Below are 19,913 nucleotides of genomic sequence, written 5' to 3'. Positions count from 1 at the left end.
TGATGGTTTGATCTTGGTTGGGTTTGCAGCTATGCCCCAGCAAAGGTTGTAAGAGCAGTTGAGGCAGGGCTCTCAGCAACATCCTGATGGTGCAAGAGCGCAGCCATCCTCCTAGGGACCAAACAGTGCCTGAGTCACCCATGCACATATTTCTGGTTCTTCTCACTATCTAAATCAGTATCCTTTGGTTTTCATATAGGAGGAGATAGCATTTTTGTAATGAGCCAGGAGATAGGAGTGAAGAGTTGGTCTTCTGGGTAAGCTTTTAAAAGGAAGGATGAAGTAGGAAATAGAAGTGTTGGGATTGACTGTGTTGTATTTACCAACTGGCTGCTGCACATTTGGGGCTCTGGTGTGCATGGGAAATTACTCACATACGTGTTTAATGCCTCTGTGCCATGGTACCTGAGCTCTGAATCAGGAGCCTCCTGGTCAAGGTCTTGTTACTGGTTACTTCTACCCAAGGAGTCTGACTGAGCATGTCTTAGGAAATCAGTTTTCTCTTGTGGGTTGCTCCTGCCAGGAATACAGGTTGGTCACTGTAAAAATGTTCTTAAGAATAGAAAATTCATACCCTTGCAGTGTTGGCACCGAGAATTACTGGCATACCATAACCTTAAAACTGCACAGTTTAGAACATTTGTCTGTCTGACTACTTGTGCTGCAATTATTTCATTGTAAGTGGATTCATGGCCTGACTTTTGCTGCTCTCATCACAGCAACCATTGTCATAAGAAAGGAATATTGAAAACTGCACTGGTTCAACACCTGACTTCTGAGAAAACACAACTGCCACTAATTCTACAGTCTCAAAATATACTGGCAATTCCTGTTATTTTTACTGCTATTTCTCCAGTCTGTCCTCTTGAGGCAGTAAGAAGGGAAAGAAACAGAGTAGAGAAACTGGTATCTGTTGTGGAGATACAGTCAATTCCTAAAGTATTCCTAAGGCCTTTCTCATCTTTCAGATATTCTGGATTGAATGCAGTAGGCGTGAGGAGGCCAGAGCTCTCTTTCACTGATTTACTTTTTTCCTTTACTTGTCCGTATGTCAGACTGATCTAATTCCTAGGTTTCCCCTCTTCAGCCACCATAAGAAATGAACCAACACTAATAATTATAAACAGTTCTGATTTCCATGTTTCTTTAATTTTAAAACAATTACCAAATAATTCCTGTTCATTTCTATTTTCCTGCTTTAGTCTGACAGCATTTTGTGAGTTTTTCATTTGAGTTGTTTTTTCTTTTAATCATCATCATTATAATCCTGGAATCTATATCTCATTTCCCCCTTTTTAAATATCCTCACTACATGTATTTTAAAAGTATCTTCTTTGTCTGAAAGTTTTTCTCGGTTCCTTCAAAGGACAGAGGAAAATTTAATATAAGTAAACATTAAAGTCCTAAAGATTGATGTGAAATAGTTGTCTGGCTCTGTACCACTTCTATCACTTCAAGGTCTCAACTTGAGATGGATGTTGCCTTGGAAGTGAGAACCAGGAGAAAGATTCTCCCTTACTAATGACATAAACTTTCCATCTCCCACTCTTACCTTGCTCGATTGCGTGTGTTATTCATAAAACTTCAGGTGTTTTCTCTGTCTGGAGAAGCTGGTCTAACAGTTCATAATCCTGGTTCTGTGACCAGAATTAATAAATATTTTCATAAGCATGTTTAAACTGAAATGATAAAGCTGGCCAGTATTTATTGATATTAGTCATGGAGAACAAATAGTTGAAGTGATGGTTATTAGGTTACTTTGATGTGATTATTAACTTTTTAGACAGTATAAATGCAGAAAAAATTAGTATATCTGTAACTAGATTTTTCAATAAAGTCCTACATTTCTTTCTCCTGTAAAGTTAACTGAAACCAGAGCAACCCACTCCAGATAGAATGAGATTTCAAATGTAATTGAATATTGCATTTTTATAGTCAATCAGCTACACCAAATTTCCATTCCCAAGTGTTTTGAAATATTTTAACACTCCTGAAAATTCACGTTCTTCAGTTTGTTTGGATTCAAAAGTATTTTTGATTTTTCTATTCACATATACTGCAGTAACCTTGTCAAAATATGACACTGAAACTGAAGATCAACAGATCTGGAAAATACAGAAGCTTTTGCTGTGTTCTGTCCTCAAAGAATTTGTGTGCAAATACATAAATGAACTGTGAGGTAAAAAAGACAGATGTTACAAGTTCTGAACGTGATTTTCTTCTCAGATACTGAGAGACCTTACGTGGGTGGATGAAAGTGTATTATTAGTGTTGCATTTAGTTGTGCACCAGATGTCAAGTCTCAGTTACCAAATCGTGCTTTTTGCTATTGTGGATTTTTTTAAAAGATTTTACATTTTCCCCCCCATTCTTCATCAAAGAAAGTCAAGGGAAAAAATGCAGAAAAGTCAATAGGTCATTAGCAGGATACTGATTTCTAATGTGGGAGTTTCAGGTTCAAGACCCTGCTTTACTTGTTCCCAGACCCCAGATAAAAATGTTTAAATTAATTGGGATGTTGAATATTTGTCTGTCTGGTTTTGACCAGAAAAAATGTCATTAATGTGAGTGATTTTTCGTAATAAAAGTTTTGCTTGAAACTGTTATTTTCCTTCTCAAAAAATCAAAGGAATGGAACATACAAGTAATGATTATTAATATATAATTTAATAATATAATTATTAGCCTAGATTCTTCGCTGAAGTGTCTTTGAATTTGGTAAGAAAGATCCTTCTCTGTGGCCATTTTATTCTTTCTCCTGTTAGGAGAGAAACTGAGAGAGAAGTCTGTTCTATTTTATGCTGTAAATAAGAATCAGGTGGAAAAAGCATGTGAAGTTCTTTATCCCTATTTGATGGTGATGTTGGGTTGGCCCCTAACTGTAAAATCTGTATGGAAGAGGTTATTCCTTGTTTCTATTATACTAATCTACAGCAAATCTTTACTGAAAACCACACTTTCATTATTATTTTTTTAATGTTATCCAAACTAATTTTGGTTCATTTTGAGATTAAGATTTTATTGGATAATGATTTTCTAAAATCCAGCTGTATTAGAACCTTGCTGTCTCTCCATCCACTGATTTTAAAATGCCATTAAAACCAGTCAGGATCGTCTTTTAGAATCTGTTCTATAATAAGTAAACACGTTGTAGCTTTGCTGTTCATTGAAGTTGTGGGTTTTTTTTCCTCAGTCTTATTGTTTGCTCCATTATTTTTCTAGAAATAGAGAGTGGACTCACAGGTTTGTAATTTCTGTTAATGTATTCTTATTCTTTTACGGCTGGACTCGATGATCTTAAAGGTCTTTTCCAACCTACACAATTCTATAAAATGCATTCTCGGCACTTACAGAAGTTATTTCCTTGTACTAGAGCACCTGAGAAAATGTAGTTTTATGTAACAATCTGTATATTTTTACATATATGTATATTCCTAAAGTCATTTCAGCAACTTGTAATGACGATGGGGGAATGGACTATGTTTGTTCAGGATAAAATCATGACTCAGATAAAATAATCTAAATCAGAATGACCATTATGGTGCAGTAGTGGAGCAGGAGAGAAGCGTGGGAGGTCTTCTAAGTGAATCTAAATTGCGGAAAGAGTATTTGATGTGCAAGAAGAATGGGCAGAAATTTAGAACAGTGCTTCCACAGAGTCAAGGCCTTTTCTGCCTCTCACCCCACCCCATCAGCGAGCAGGCTGTGGGGGCACAAGATGCTGGGTTTGGCTGGGGTTTTCTCATCACTTCTTTTTTCTGTTTGGTGTTTTTTTGCCCCCCCCCCTTTTTTTTTTTTTCCCTGTATTTTTCCTTATTAAGCTATCTTTACCTCAGCCCATGAGTTTTCACAGTTTTACCCTTGTGATTCTCTCCCCCATCCCACTGCAGGGGGAGAAGTAAGCGAGCAGCTGTGTGTGCTGAGCTGCCTACTGGGCTTAAAACACAACATCCATTCAACCCTACATGTAATTTCCTTCCCTTGTTTCTTTCACTCTCAGCTCTATGCCTTCTCTTCTGCTTCTTTTAGTGGTTGGGATGACCTTGCTTGCATTAAGTTTCCTTTCTTCTGATCATCTTTCAAACTGTCCTTACACAATCTTTTGCAGAGGCTTCCAGTATGGGTTGGTTTCCAGCTGTCATGACTAAAAATCAGTTAGCAATAAAATGATTCCTATTTAAACTCTAAATTAAAAGAAGACGGCACAAAAAAATAACGATACATATTGTTCCATTTGGTCGAATTGTTTCATTTGTTTGACTGGCGATTTGGATTAGTCAAGATTCTGCTTACACACCGTTAACAAGGTTTCATGCCGTGCTTTGTCATGAATGTTCTGAAAATACGGTGTGGTTGTGTGAAACTAGATGAATAATTAGCTCTTTTTGAATACGTAGGTCAAAAAATGTGAACTCATTTTAAAGAAGTTATTAATTTCTTAATAATAATGTTGTAATAAATATTTATCTCATGTTCATAACAGCTCATCTGTGGATAATTCTCAAACACTTTCAAGCTCATAGCTAACACTTGTTAAATTTTGATTAGTTTCAATTATCTCTGCAGATTTATTTCTGTATTGAAAGGTTATACAACTAATCAATGTAATGGAAAATTTTGAACTATGAATTGGAGGAGGTGGTAAGTGTTGTTTAAATATTTGATATTTTCCATGTAATATTCAATTTATTTCAGTATGTATTCTAGTATTTGCTTTTAGATTTATTCATGATGGCTAGTTTCTTTCCTGATAATACTGATCTAAAACATCCTCAAAAATATGGTAGAATTTGGCCAATACCTCTAAAATACCAATATTTAAATAAAAAATTTAAATAAATATTTAAATAATTGTAAATAAACACATAAAAATAAATATGATGATTTGCAGAAAGTATTTATTCTCAGATGAAACCCCTTTTTGCTTTGATATCAAGACACCTAGGATTCATAGTTCGGTTCGACACTGTGCCTTTTCTCTGGCTCTTTTTTTCATAACTGACATAGGAAGCTCTTATGCCTATTCATAAGACCATTTCTATTCTGAACAGAACATTAGGATTTTAATTCAGTTTAAAAGCATTGATTAAACCCAAAATTTCAATTATATTTAAGGATAAATTTTAACTTAAGCAAATGTGTAAGTTGTGTTCTGAATATAATCATATGTGCAGGCACTTATATGCAGGGGTATGAGTATAATTAAGTCAAATGATTGCAAAGTTTGTACAACAGAACTATAATTACTACTTGGTAACTGATTTCATGAATGTTATATCCTTTTAGATACTATTATGAAAAGCATCTGTCTCAGCAACGGGCAGGAACTTTTGAAAATAATCTGTGGGTTTTGAGTTTAACAAAAACCACAAAGTAACCATCACCCTGTGAGATCTGAAGAACAGATCAGTGTATGGCTTGCTGCCTCAGATTTGTCTCCTGGTTTTATTATAACTGACAGTACACTGTTACCTTACTGTAGTTCCTGCAGTCATGTTATTTTTGAAATGCTCCATCCATCAAGTTTACGGGAATGACATGGAGCTCCTGTGGCATTGCTTGGACTGCTTTTAAGTTGTCTACTGTTTTAATGCTGTTTGTAACTTCATGCGAGTACTTTGATGTCACGGAGATAATCAATGTTTGAAGACCTCCTAGACAAGAAGCATTCTGCAGCATTCACAAAATTCTAAGGAACAGCCAACAATTGGATTACATGTTTATAAACACAACAAAGAGGAATTAAGTAACATCTTACATTTTGAGACAGTCTCAGAATTGAAATGTAACATTTATGTATTGTTTTCTCAATTCTGTTTTAACTGATACAGTGTGGGTCTTCTTTCTATTTGCTTTTGAGAGTGTAGAAATACTGCAGCCAAACTGGCTTTAGTTTCTTTACATGCAGAGCTGCAATTTCAGGCCTGAAAGCATGTAAAGCCTGTTTAAACTTATGGTCTGACCTTATTCTTTCTGAGCTGTGTACCTATTTGCCATCAGTAATCTCCAGAAACTCTTATTTCCTCCTCAGTAAATTGGAAGATTAAGTAACATGGCAAAGTTCATGAGGGAGATAAGGAAAATGAAGTGAAACTTGCATGCATTAACCTGTAGATTTTGAGTGTTTCTTGCCAGGGCACCTTAAAGTCCATTGATTTAAAATACCTCACAGTTCTGTGAGTGACCAGGATTCACAAATACCTGGCCTGGTTTTCTGTGATTCCTTTTCCCCAGTAACACACACAGAGTGCCAGAAATGAATTTTCTTTTTTGCCTTCTTTTTCTCTCCGGAGATTAGATCCCGCATTTTGAAATATGGGAAATACAGGAATGGTGTTTAAAAGAGAATCGTAAAGCATTTGGCTAAAACGGGGAAAACATTAGCTAATGCCTACATTATTTGCAGTATTCTCTCAACAGTCAGTGTGCCAGCCTGAAATAGCTCTTACTGGGAGGCAGCAGCACTGTTCTGGACTCTGAAATGATTCTGCAGTCTTTCATGATGTTGGTAAATTCTGAAAATAGGTTGACTGAACTAAAAATAATGTCTTGTCTGGGCAGTACTTGGCATCGTTCAGTGCATTTATTTTAGGAAGGAAAGAGAGAGGAAGGTTGTACTAGGAAAGAGTACGTCTATCCAGCGGTGTTGCAAGAGAAGAATTCCGAAACCTTTGTAATTTAGTTGCAAGATATAGTGCAATTGTTAAAAGCAACGCCACCTAACATTGTGACTGTCCTTGCAGCTGCAGCACTTTTTGCAATAATCTGAGTCATTTCTCAAAAGCTCTGTAACACACCTGGAAGCTTAAAGCGCTACTCAATTCACTTCCTATGAGCAGCCTTCACTAACTGTCCTTATGCTGCAGCTGTAAAACAAACCAAAGCTTGTGAATTATAGGTACTGCTCTGCCCTAATGACTCTGTATTGAACCAGTGCCTTAGAAAAAGGTTTGAAGCTTTCACCTTCCCTTCTGGATGGAACATAAAACTAAAGCTGAGCTTTCCTGTAGTAATTGCATTATCTATTGCTTGGCTTTTTAGCAGTAGAAGTATTGACCAAAACCTGAGCCCTTACAATTAATTCTGCCTAGCTGTATAACTTCTGAAATTTCTGTTTGAATAAAGCCAATGCTAACTTGAATTGTTTTGTACTGATGTTGTGTTGGGTCTTAGACAGTTGCTGTGTTCGGAATTCCCAGAGGGATTTTGATTGAGTAGTTGTCCATGCCACTCTGCTGTATTGGCATTCTAATATTTTTAAGGTAAAGAATTAATTCTAAATGTAAGAGCAATGTTATATAAGATCCAGGTAAGCTAATCCATTTTCAAGATGAAAATTGAACCTGAAGCCGAGTCCTTAACTGGCTCTTCTGTTTTCCACAACACTGCTGAAATTAGGCACAACTTAGTGGGGTTTTTCCAGCAGAAGAAGCTCTGTTGTTACATCTTGTTCCTATTTTGCTTACTAAAAGCATTGTTTTAGTCCCCTCTACACTATTACTTTACGCTGCTCTAAGTTAATTTAAAGGGACCGACTAGCACTGAACGCTGTAAATCCACACGTATTTTGTTGTGGGCTAATTGGTTGGCCTTGTGTCAACTCAGTTGCTCTTTCTGTTATCCAGAAAACTTTATTTATCTTGCATGGTAGTGCTACAGGTTGCCTTTGTGGCAAAAAAAAAAAAAATTAAAAATGGTGCATGGTAGAAAAACAACGTGGTAACCTCAGCTCGTAAGAATCTAAACATTAGAAATTTCATTAAAAGGATAAAGAAGTTGTAGCTACGTATAGAAGTAATGTCTATGTAAGGATAAAATTGGAAAGGCTGGGGCAAAATGTGAATTCTAACTACCAAAAGAGTTATAAGACCTTGTAAGGGAAGGGTTTAGAAAAATATTAGATGTGAGAAAATATTGTATGATATTTTGGGGGTAAGTGAGCATATAACAGATGTCTGAAAAGAAGATGTTTCCTGAACCCATCATACTCTTCCTCTTCCCAGAGCTGTATCCTATGATAGTCCATACTGATGACATCTTCAATGTCAGTAAATGGATTTTATTTTCCAAATTTTACATTTCTCTGGTTTCATTTAATTTTTTTCTCTCTCAAATTGGTAATATTTTTATTCCAGTGATCTTTGCTTCCATACACTCAATAGGCTTCCACACCCTGCATTTTCACAATATGTAGATTATACCAGCAGCTAGATATTTCTGTGTAGCCATCTGCAGGCCCTAACCATGTGTCTACTCTTAGGTGGCAGTCCTAGTACTGTGTGGCCACACACCCGTCTGTGAAACAAAGCTTAACTCTATGATCCAAGTCTGAGAGGCTGCATCAAAATGCTGCATTCTTAGACAGGAATAAGTTGTCTTTTACCTGATCCTGTGGAGACATGGTGATGAGAGTCAGGGGAGGTGAGCTGCATATGAATGAATCTTTGGAATTCTTTTTTAACAGGAGACATAGTTTGGTGAGGGAAAGGCTATAGATATCTAGCTTAGAAATTTAAATATTATTTTACTGTGTTTCATATGATACTTTTCTCTACTCCCTGTGAAATCCTATATGAATTTTGAACAACTGGAAGTCATCAAACCAGGCAAAGGGTTATTGGGAATATCCTAAACAGAAGAATTAAGCAGTGTTTCTATTTTTTTTTTTTTTTTTTTTTTTTCCCCTCATATACTAAGAAGTTTTACCTACTATCTCACCACCTGGCTTTTTTCCACCCATTTAAAGGAATGCACGTTTCTATAGGACTAAGGTAATGAAGAAAAGGCAGTTTACTTTGGCAGATTCTGGAAGGAAAGTTTTCATTTCCATGGTTTGAAGATGACTTCTATCAAGACTGCACCTTTTAGGCAAGCACTCTGATTGCTTTCTGCCAGCCCACACTGGCCAGCCTTACTTGCTTTACACATGTGAGGTATATTCCACTACAGCACACTGGCTCTATAATTTGCTTCTCAAATGTGTGCCTTTGCTTCCAAATTTGTGCTATGTCATCACACTGATTTCTAGTCCTCAGTGCACATTTGTCAAGGAACTGAGCACAATTCAGTCCCTTTTAATTGGTTAAGTAATAAGAGTCACTGAGCATCTTCTGAGAGGAGCAAATAGTTCTCCAGGTAGCTGGCAGAACTGAACTAGCAATGAAAAATAATTTGCTGTTACCAGCCCGTAGATGTAACTCTGTATTTTGTACCTTTTTAAGCTTCTAATATTTGTTCTCATTTGCTTAACTCTGAAATTCTTGAAGGGTGAAATTTGTTGAAAGTCCCGATTACCGATGTGTGCCTGAAAATTACCAGAACAAGGTGATTCTTTTGAGATGTTTCTAATCATTTAAGTTGTACTGTTGCGTTTCTATATCTGTATTTCTAACATCGTAATCCAAGCTCAACTTGGCCATGTGTGTTTACAGCCAATCTGCATTTCTTTATGGATAGATAAATGCACTATGTCAGAATCACTGTTCCATGAAGGGCTGACAAAACTGGAGAGCTGTATCATGTACCTGCACTCATTCCATGAGCACCTGGGTGCCATCACTTGTTTCTTTTGAAGTGTTTGATGAGGCTTTAGCTATTAAGTGGACTTATTAGACAACCCAACAGATTCTCTCACTGCAGCTCACCCTCAGTAGTGTTTTCTCTCAATCTTGGAAGGTTTTAAACATCTAAAAGCCTCTAAGTCATTTTTTCTCAGTAGTTAGCATCCTTACCTGTAGGATGGCTGAGGACTTGTTCACAAGGGGTCACAAAGAATAAGTAAAAAACCCAAACCTATTGTCACCAGGTTTAAATTCATAATTCAGGAGGCTGCGAGAGTGTGGTCACTTATCAAAAATGTTTGAAATTCTCTGTTGGCAGCAAGGAACATTCCACAACACTTGACTGGAAATCTTACCATGTTTGGATATTTTAGGATAAGCAAGAAATAAAACTTACTAACCACACTAACTAGAAGATATTTGTTTACAGGTGCAAGAGGCAAAAAATTTTAAAATCAGTTTTATTTCCTACTAGAGGAAATGTTAAGCTCTCTTAAGTTTCTGTCAGAGCAGCAGGAATGGACTGGATCTCATAAATTGTACTATATCTACCTTTAGAGATTCTTCATCTTCTTGGGAGTCTACTCCACTGTTAAATTGATTTCACCGTAAGAGTCTATTATTCAGCCTACTTGTTTCTTCATGTATTCTCATTAATAATATTGAAAAGGCAAAAAGGGAGCTACTCTGGGATAAAATCTACAGGATGTCCTTCAGATCCTTCTGCCATTAATATTCAAGGAAAATGTGATGTTTTTTTCCCAAGAAAATATGTGGGTTTTTTTTTTTTTGGCTGAGATTCCGTTTTCTTTTAGAGTATTTATGAATGGTCTTTCTGGTTGAAATTGGGAATGTGGGCTTCCTGAAAAGCAAAAATTTTGTTCCCAGCAGAACAAAATAAAGCAGAAATAATAAAGAAACTACCTGAGGCTCAAGTAACTTTTTACCTATATATGAAATATATTCTTGACTCTCATAAAATGTTAATAGCATGATCACACTCAAAAATAAAGATTTCGTTATGCAGGTTCTTTGATGAAATTGTAGCATGTTCCTGTAAATTTCCCAGCTGAGATTTTACATTTTCATATATTACCGCAGTGCAACTACTGAATAAACTGCCAATCATTTAACATCATGTTTTGTTCTGTTTGTGTTTTTTTTGTCTTTCCAGAAATGAATTTCTTTATTGAGAGAAATCATGATCATTTGTTGATGCAGAAAGCAAACAAGCTGATGTTCTACTGGGTGTTCTGAACAACATGTAAGTGTAATACATTTACTGTAACACTGGTTCTGTGTTCAGTTTAGCTAGTGAGTATGATCTGATTTTAACAAAGAAACCATTATTTAGAGATGATAAGGTACTATGACAAATTATGTCTGAGGTCATAACTTTCTGAAGGTATTTTTGTCCCCTTTTTTACTCTGCACATTAATCTCCATCAGAGTCTGCTATGCATTCATAAGCTTTGCTCGGGAAAGACCATAGCAACATAAGTCAAGATTAATGGTAATTGATAAACAAAGCTCTAAAAAAAAATTATACAGGGCCTACGTCGTTAGGAAAATGACCTGACACTAGATAAACTTCTTTATTTGTGAGCCTCCCCCAAAATAGCAGTATTGTGATCTTTAACAGTAGGAACTGCAAAAACAAGGCTACACAGTGGCTGACAGAAAAGTAAATGCCAATTAAAATCTTCGGTTTTGAGAAGACACTAAGCAATATTAATGACCTTATCTGACTTAATGCACTAGTACACAAGGGAAGGTGAAAAGGCCATTTATTCTTTCCCACAGCAATATGTCCTGAGCATTGTTGCTGTTTGGCAAAAATACTGTTTCTGATATTGCTAGTGGAATAACAATCTTAAATTTTCTTCTGATTATATTTAATTTCATTAAATATAATTTATTGCCATAAGCATTTCTTGCCTGATAAAGGTCCAGTTCTGGAGATTAATGTTGGAATTCTTTTCATTTGAACTCTATTCCTTTGACTTTTGAGAGGCTAATTGATTCGACTTAGTTCATGATGTTGTTTCAGTCTTTTTTGTGCACAAACATTTGTGGGGATGATTTTATTGGTTCCACTCTTTGGGGATTGAGTATCTGTCATTCAAATAGTCATGCACTTGCACAGAAGGAGGATTTTGAGCATCCTGTTATTATTTTCAGCATGATTCCTGTCACTGTTTTTAGAAAAGCTCCAGTCCAAGATTGGAAATGATATCAGCTGACTGAGGTGATGTGTCATATATACGTGTGACTAGTCATATATATGATGTGACTAGTGAGACCCTAAATGCGAGGTTTGCCACACAGCCCGTTAGCTGTCTTTGTTCGTGTGAACTTTCCTAACAACTCTAAATAACAAATTACTTAATAAGCGATGGTCTTTTTGCAAATAAACTTATCAACAGAAGGAAAGAGTGATTTGAATCTGTCTGTTCAACTGTAGAGTAGGGCAGGGATTTCCAAACTGGGATCTAAAACCTATGCAAAGGGAACTGCAGCTTGTCTGTGTTCTCTGCTGAAAGACTGACAACAAGAAGATGCAAAAATAGTCCTCTGGTCAACACATCGGAGGTGTGGTATCAAAATTCTTGTTTTAGCTAGAAAGTTGACATGGGTGTTTGTAGCTTCATGCAGGATTAGACTGGGGGGAAAATAAAATCACAGTCATCCCTTCCCAATGTCTGTATATTTTTGTTGCTCACAAATGCTTTCAGTGTCATGATCACATGATTTAAGATAAAATTTTTCATTGTTAGGGAAAGAAAATAGATTTTTCGTCACCGTGCTGCGAAGATGAATTCTTTTACTTGATGTGCTCATTCGATTTTGTAATAGAAGAGATCAATTTGAAATAAAAATTAAATGGATTAGTAGCATCTTATTGTCCAGACTAAAAGTTAGATTGCAGTTGGGCTAATATGACTGCGTAACTCTTGCGGTAGCTGACCAGGAAGCTTCAGCTTTCCGTATATGACGTCCCATCATTTACATTTTATGCTCTCACAGCCCTTGTAATTTTATGATTCCCAGTTCTTCTCTTTGCTTTCTGGCAGGTACTGACTCCTAGTCCCTGTTTCCGTAAAAGGGTAGCAAAAGGTGCACTACACACAGTGCTAATATACGTATAGCACTTAACAAGATAACGAAACACATGTGCAGCGGGTGTTTGATTTGCAGCACATTCAGCAATCAAAGGTATTCTGGCAGCAACGGGGTGACGCTGCTACTGATGAGAACTGATCTACGTTTTTCAAGAAAATGTTTTCACATCAGAAAATGCAAATTGTTAGAAACTAAAATAGATGTCCTCAGTCTTTCAACACAACAGCCCATCTGATAACTTTTAGTAATGCCAGTGCAATATGTGAGAAGCCACTTACGCGCAGTTCTATAATGAAAGCTGTCTGCCACGAAGCCTGGAGGGTAGAAATTGGGCTGTGCTCTTAGCCGTGCTTTTTTAGTGCTGGGCTCTCCTGGTGTGAAGAGATACCAAGCCCGAGCAGTCCCTGTTCAAACTGATGGTTCCCTACTACCGAGTCCCTGCAGCTTAATGTGAGTGTTTGGCAGCCTTGGAAAGCCAGGAGTGGCGAGCCCTGGAGTAGCTCTGCGACAGGGACGCCGAAGGCTGGGGAGATGTGGTTGGAGCTGGAGCTCTCCGTGCTGAGAAGGCTGGTCCTGCACTGAGAGCATCACTTCTGGGGGCAAATTAACCCCAACACTGGATCAGCATACAGGATTTTTAAGTACTGACGCTGCATTGTTTGTGAACCTGGGGCAGCTCCTGCTGTTTCTCTTTGTTTCTTTACTGTCCTTAATGTCCTTCATTTCCTAGAGTTCTTCCTGATTCAGAGAATTCAGTGTTTTTACAAAATATTATTATTTCATGGAGTAGAAATTCTGCGTGAGGAGTTTTATTGCTGTGTAATTTGGGGGGGAAAAAAAATTAATCATCTGAGTAGTGTTGATAATAATCCAGGTTTATATTATTTTTAAAGGGGTTTTATGTGGATACTGTTCTGCATTTGAAAACAGTATTTGGGAATGATTAATTTATTTCTTTCTCTTGTTAGAGAATCGGCTGCTAATGGGAAGCATTTCATACTGCATAGTTAGTTGAGGCACTGTTATTTTCAATTCAACAGAAAACGTCTCTGAGAGCAGAGAAATAAGTGACAATATGTTAGGGGACTGTGTATCACAAAATACGCAGCTTCAGCTTGCATGCAAAAACATAATTTAGCTGTGATAATAGAAATTAGATTTCAATCAGTATGCTCTTTGTTATTAATCCATTTTTCTCCTTTCATCTGAAGAGGTCCTAATAACATGTTAGACAAATCATACTCTTTAAAAACTGATTTAAAATAAAAACGCTTTTGAATCCTTGCAATTTCAGGCATGCATTTTGTAATAATAATGATAAGTTCCCTTGATGTTAGTGTATTGATTCATACTTGTAAGGGTGCGCAATGTTGTACTTTTAGTTTTGGTCCAAGTTTATTGTAAGAATGAAATTATTCTTTCTATTTAAGCAAATTTGTGAGGGAACCGTGGGAGGTACAGTAGGAGCACTGAATTTGCAGACCTAATAAAGATTTTAAATAATAAGGGCTGATTATTAATATGTAGGGCTGAAGTTATCTTTTTCCTTTGGGGCAAAAAGGGTGGTGACTTAAGTAATTTTAAATGTTTGATGTTTTATCAGCTTCAATTACTGTCTGAAGTTGATGAATTTGTAGTGTGTGTACTCAAGCAAACACTTCTGTGTGCATTCTGTATAGCAGAACTCCCGTACAGGTTACTGCTATTAGAGTCTCAACTGAACATCTTTATGAAGCTTCTTTCCAGAAGCCACTTTTTGTGATGCACAGAAAGACACGGATACTATATATGAGGGGTTTTGGTTATCTACTGTGATTATCTTTTACTGTGGTTCTCTTTTTGGTCTTTAAGGTCAGCTTAAAGAACAAAAGACTTTATTGTCAATGATGTTAAGAAATTGCTGCCTATTTAGTAGCATTTCTTAGTTTCTTCGGCTGCTTTTGGTCTAGCCGTGACAATTTTTAGCTACCTAATACCCCCTTTGAATTTTACCCTTTTAGGAGGGAGGAAAGAGGAAACAACCCTATTGCTTTTGTAGTAGTTAATTTTGTTGAATTATAGTCAAAAGTCCATTACTTTGTAGTATGGAAACTTCAGCACTATTCTTGTGTTAAAGGAGTGCGGGCTGGGTTCAGTGGTAATGGCCTCTCCATATTTAGGGTCTACAAGGTATGGCCCTAACACGCTCATGATCTCACCCACAAGATTCTTGTGCATGATGCGTGTTGACAAAGCATTAGCACAGTGTTATGCAGGGTTCCCAAGACCAACACAAAACACGTGTGGTTTCTGACAACCCTTTTTATGCAGTGATCCAAACTTATCAGGCTGCATTTGCATCCATTTTGGACATGTACGTTCCATCCTTATCATAAACCACTAAGTCACCTTATATTCAATAACCATCTGGTTTATGTCCTTTTCTCTCTGTTATTTTAGAGATTTTTTTTGTTATTTTGATACTGTTTATATTTTTGTATAGACACTACATCTATTGTTCACAGTTTCTGCAGGGCCTACTTTGATTAATGCTTTTATCAATTGTACCTGTGTAATACTAAATTCTAATCAATTCTCCAGCAAAACCTACAACCACTAAAATGTCACTCAGGAAAGAAAACAAAATGTTCGTAGAATACTGGACAAATCTATTGCTGTCAGTGGATTCTAGGAAGTTCATAAAAATGCCAAAAGAATAACATCATATTTTTGACGTTGAAGAGTGGTCTTAGATTTGTTTTTTTTTCTCATCCAGAATAACCAAGGCAACATTCTTGATTTTCATAATGAAAAAAATTATACAGGTTGCAATCATTTACGTGTTGATGATCTCCGTGGAGTGTTGAGAGAGAAAATACTAATTTTTCAAGAAGAGCTACAATTTCTTTTTCAAGATCATTCCCAAAGGAAGCTGTCTGAAGAAGGGGAGCTTTTCCACCTGGTCAGCATTATTAATAGCTTGGTTTTGCCTCACTGCTGTAACTGCTCACCTTGGGCTCCTCATCAGAGGAGACCACAGCAGGAGCTGCAAGGTCTTTGCTGTCTGCTGACCCTGTAGTCTTTTCTGTTAAAAGTTTATTCGTGTATTTTGTGATTTCAAACAAAAAATTTTATAATTCATGCGAAGATAGCCTAGCTTCTTCCCACATGTTTATAGTGTGTTATGTAAAACACTTTTAATTTCTTTTCCCTTCCCCAAAACTACAAATGTTTCTCTCCAACTGGCTTATGATTACCGAGGAGGGTGTCAAATGAACAGCTTCCCGTTCTTTTGTAGTCACAGCAGTAGTTTGCTTCTGACCTTGGTCAGGACTCACTGAAGAGAACATGAGGTTTATGGAGTCAGTTGCAAATGTCCTGTTGAAGAAACCTTCATCTCTTCCTTGATTTATTGCATGAGAGTTTAACCAGTTAGACCCTTGAGACAGCCATTGTGGGGTAATTACTATGATGTGAGGGAATCAACAGGACTAATAATTCCCAAGGCATTTAGGGTTAGATTCAGCTTAGTTAATTTAGGTATCTGAAACTGTCTAAGATTTAACTACATAGCATCCTTCTGTATAAGAGGACAGAAGCTGACTTCTCTAGAAGGTGTTGCCTACATGAGTTTTTAAGACAGGTATGATGAATTGTCCCATAGAAGTTGGCATTTTTTTCCCCATTAATTTTAAGGAGAGTCTACAGTGACTCTTTCAGACTTAAGCAACATGCTTCAGATATTTAAACAGGAAATCCTATCCTTTGCAGAAAGCAAATTTTGCTTGACAGATTGCTAACACTTAAGTCAGTATAAGAAACCCCTTCTACCTTGTGATCTACCAGACTTGGTTTTCCAAGTTTTGCCCATGATGTAATTTATTGTGGCATCTTGTGTACAGTATGCGAATGAATGTTGAAAAATGCTTTTTCTTTTGTGCTTCAAGGTACAAACCGTGAAAAAAATCATCACATTTTATTATGGCATGATAATTATTACTAGAGAGTGGCACTACTAGTTACGCAGAGCTAGTTTAAAATTGAACCAGTCTTGTCTCTTCAGTCGCTGTCAGTTAAGCACCTGCGTTGTGAAATCTTCTCTGTATTGTTTCAACCAATGAGTTTTTCTGTGTTTTTTTTTTTTTTTCCCCCCAAATATTTCACTTTGGTGCAGAGAGACACCAAAGATCTTCCTGATACTTTGGTATCTTGATCCACAAATTCTCATACTCTGAGTTTGCAAGCAAATTCTGATCTGGGAGCACGTAATTATCAGTGGTAAAATGTAAACCTTTTGGAGGTATTTTACTGGATTTGTTGTTTTAGAAAGATAATATGCTCCATTTTCTCAGGCTTTTATGTAGGTCACTTAAAATATGTATTTTTCAGCAGCCTGTCGCGGGGATTTGCAAATGTTTTGAGTTGTTTTTCCCCCATCCACCATTTAAAATGGATCCTTTTAAACTTAATACAGCAAAACTAATGGCCACAGGACTTTGTTGCTCTTGTACCCTCACCGTGATCTATTTATGTGTATGGGTATAGGAAAAGAATTCAGGCGATGGGAAAATGTGGTATTTTAAGCATGTTCTCTGTATGATTCTGTTAAATTAGTCAGTGGTACAACTGTAGCTTCCTGATAAAAAAGCCACGCTTGCCAGATTACAAGAGGACCTGAATGTGTCTGCTGATGTACTGGACTTACAAAAAATATATTCAAAATGTTTCAAGCACTAATGTTGTTCCCAACAAAATATAGCTAATATTATTAGATATCTGAGCACCTTCCACACATCCAGGCCAGGAAGTGAAAGAATAAAAAGAAGTCTTTGATTAAATTACATCCAGACCACATTCAGTTCAGTCTGGTTATCATAAAGGTACATGTATAGTAAACACAGTTAAAGATGAAGCAATATTTATTTACATGTTTAAATTATATTAACTTTAATACTATTAATTAAAAATATTTATATTTCTTAGATGCTATCATCCTCATCAACCTAGGACGCTGTGTATTATGGATACCATGTAGTATATATTAACTACAACCCTAGTCACAAAAATGAAAGGTCTATTGACTCATTTGTATGCTTTCAGACTGCAGATCTGTCTGACAGTGAAGTTACTATGAAAGTTGTTTTGTCACCAGTTTGAAGGTCCCTTTGGAGCAGAAATAAGAATGTATCCTCTGCATCACCAGATGTAAATTTAAAGTGTTTTTTGTGGTAGATATGGCATGATTGATACTGATCAATTAGCCGAAGATTCTTAAGTTGGGCCCCTCACTCCAAAAAGGCCATTGAATGACTCGAGCGTGTCCAGAGAAGGGCAACGGAGCTGGTGCAGGGTCTGGAGCACAGGTCTGATGGGGAGCGGCTGAGGGAACTGGGGGGGTTTAGTGTGGAGAAGAGGAGGCTGAGGGGAGACCTCATGGCCCTCTACAACTCCCTGAAAGGAGGGTGCAGAGAGGGGGGATGAGTCTCTTGAACCAAGTAATAAGTGATAGGAGAAGAGGTAATGGCCTCAAGTTGCGCCAGGGAAGGTTTAGACTAGATATTAGGAAGTTTTTCTTTACAGAACGGGTTGTTGGGCGTTGGAATGGGCTGCCCAGGGAGGTGGTGGAGTGCCCATCCCTGGAGGTGTTTAAGAGTCGGGTTGACCCGGCGCTGAGGGATCTGGTGGAGTTGGGAACTGTCAGCGTTAGGTTAACGGTTAGACTAGATGATCTTCAAGGTCCTTTCCAACCTAGACGATTGTGTGATTCTGTGAAGTTATATCCTAAATGATGGCAAATGCCACGCTCTTTTCCTAATCTCCTTAAAGCTTTGATATATTTGCATAAATCTAATAACCATGTTCTGAAGATGAAAAACAAACCCATGTGATCCATTTTTACTCTCCATGACTGCCCTTTAAAACACCAGAACAACAATTCTAGGTTTGAATTTGCCCCAGTTGGACTGTCCTTGGTTTTGTAGAGAAACTCAGAGGAATATTTAGCTGCAAACTCTTTTTGTTATATGATCCTTTGATCTCTTGGAGCAAAGAATTAAAAGTTCTCAGCAGCGACTAAGAAAATACTATTTTCTCATTGTCAGCTTGGCCCTTGGCACAAGTAGCAGCTGTCTGGGCACAGTGTGCTACGCTGAAAGACTCAGTTGTTTTTGGAGGTGAGGTGCATGCCGAGACCATACGTGGTGCAGTTGTCTTGTTTTAAAGGAAAATTTTGATAGGAAGTATTACAATACTTTGAATGTTGTACAACAAAGAAGCATAAGAGAGTTGCACTTTTCACCAGCACCAAAAAGTTGTGTTTCAAATTCCCCAGTTTTGAGGTATTCATATCAAAACAGCTGTTGTCTTGGTGCTCTGTTGTTGTTGCTGCTGTTTTACTGGCATCCCTCCAGTCCTTGTGTCTGTTGAAGTTTCAATCTGTTACAATTCTTCTGCTTGGTAAATGTTCCAAACTGCTTTATTGAAACAAAAGCCAGATACTCTTGTGATTCCTATGAGGCATATCCTGCATATATTGTTAGTTGAGCAAAGGGGCAGCAATGATATAGTAAAGTTGTATCTATATCTATGGCGTGAGGAAGAGATACCAAGATTTTCAGTCATGGTTTTCTTCTCTAGGAAACTGCATTACATCTCAGAATAATTTCCAACCTCCTTTCTGCATTTATGTTGTGACCATAGTAACTGTTTCTAATGTTTTTCTCATAAACATTATGACAAATATATGAACTTCGTGTGATAGTGTGGTTTGACATTTGCTGTGCACAGTTGTTTTTCCAGCAGATCTGCTTCCCTCAAAGATAAGATGTCGGGCTGTGATTTATCTGTATGTCTGTCTACATAATCTAAATACCAATGTCATAAGAGAGGATGTATCACTTCAGATCTAGTACTCATTGCCAGTTTTGTTAAAGAACTCTCAGTTTTAAAATGGAAATACTTAAAATGTAAGGGAAGAGTAATTAAGCATGGATACTACTGTTTGGCTAAAATAAAACTAAGCTTATTTCTTTCTTTACTAAACTGAATTCGAGATCTATTCAGAGTTATGAAATATTAATTTACACAATATGCTCACCTTCACCCACATACTCACTCACTCCTGTTCTCCACTCAATTCTATTTTGTGCTTTTGTATCCCTCTGGATAGATACTGTCTGAAATCAAAAGTATCTGTCTGTCTCCATGTATTCTTCTTTGTGATGGTCTGTGTCCACATATATGTATATATTT

At 37.0% G+C, this 19,913-nt stretch overlaps 1 protein-coding gene across 1 annotated transcript in view; it reads left to right on the top strand.

The window, feature by feature from the left end:
- The window catches only part of LRRC4C (leucine rich repeat containing 4C), a 512,204-nt gene that overhangs the window by 191,823 nt on the left and 300,468 nt on the right, over window positions 1-19,913 (top strand). The window contains exon 2 of the mRNA XM_074809816.1: window positions 10,735-10,824. The gene's annotated coding sequence lies outside the window, so the exon portion shown is untranslated. The remainder of the gene's footprint in view (window positions 1-10,734; window positions 10,825-19,913) is intronic.

Source organism: Strix aluco, chromosome 31, assembly GCF_031877795.1.
Source record: "Strix aluco isolate bStrAlu1 chromosome 31, bStrAlu1.hap1, whole genome shotgun sequence".
Lineage (NCBI taxonomy): Eukaryota > Metazoa > Chordata > Aves > Strigiformes > Strigidae > Strix > Strix aluco.
Note: the sequence above shows the minus strand (reverse complement) of the source record. Positions and strands in the feature narration are given on the sequence as shown.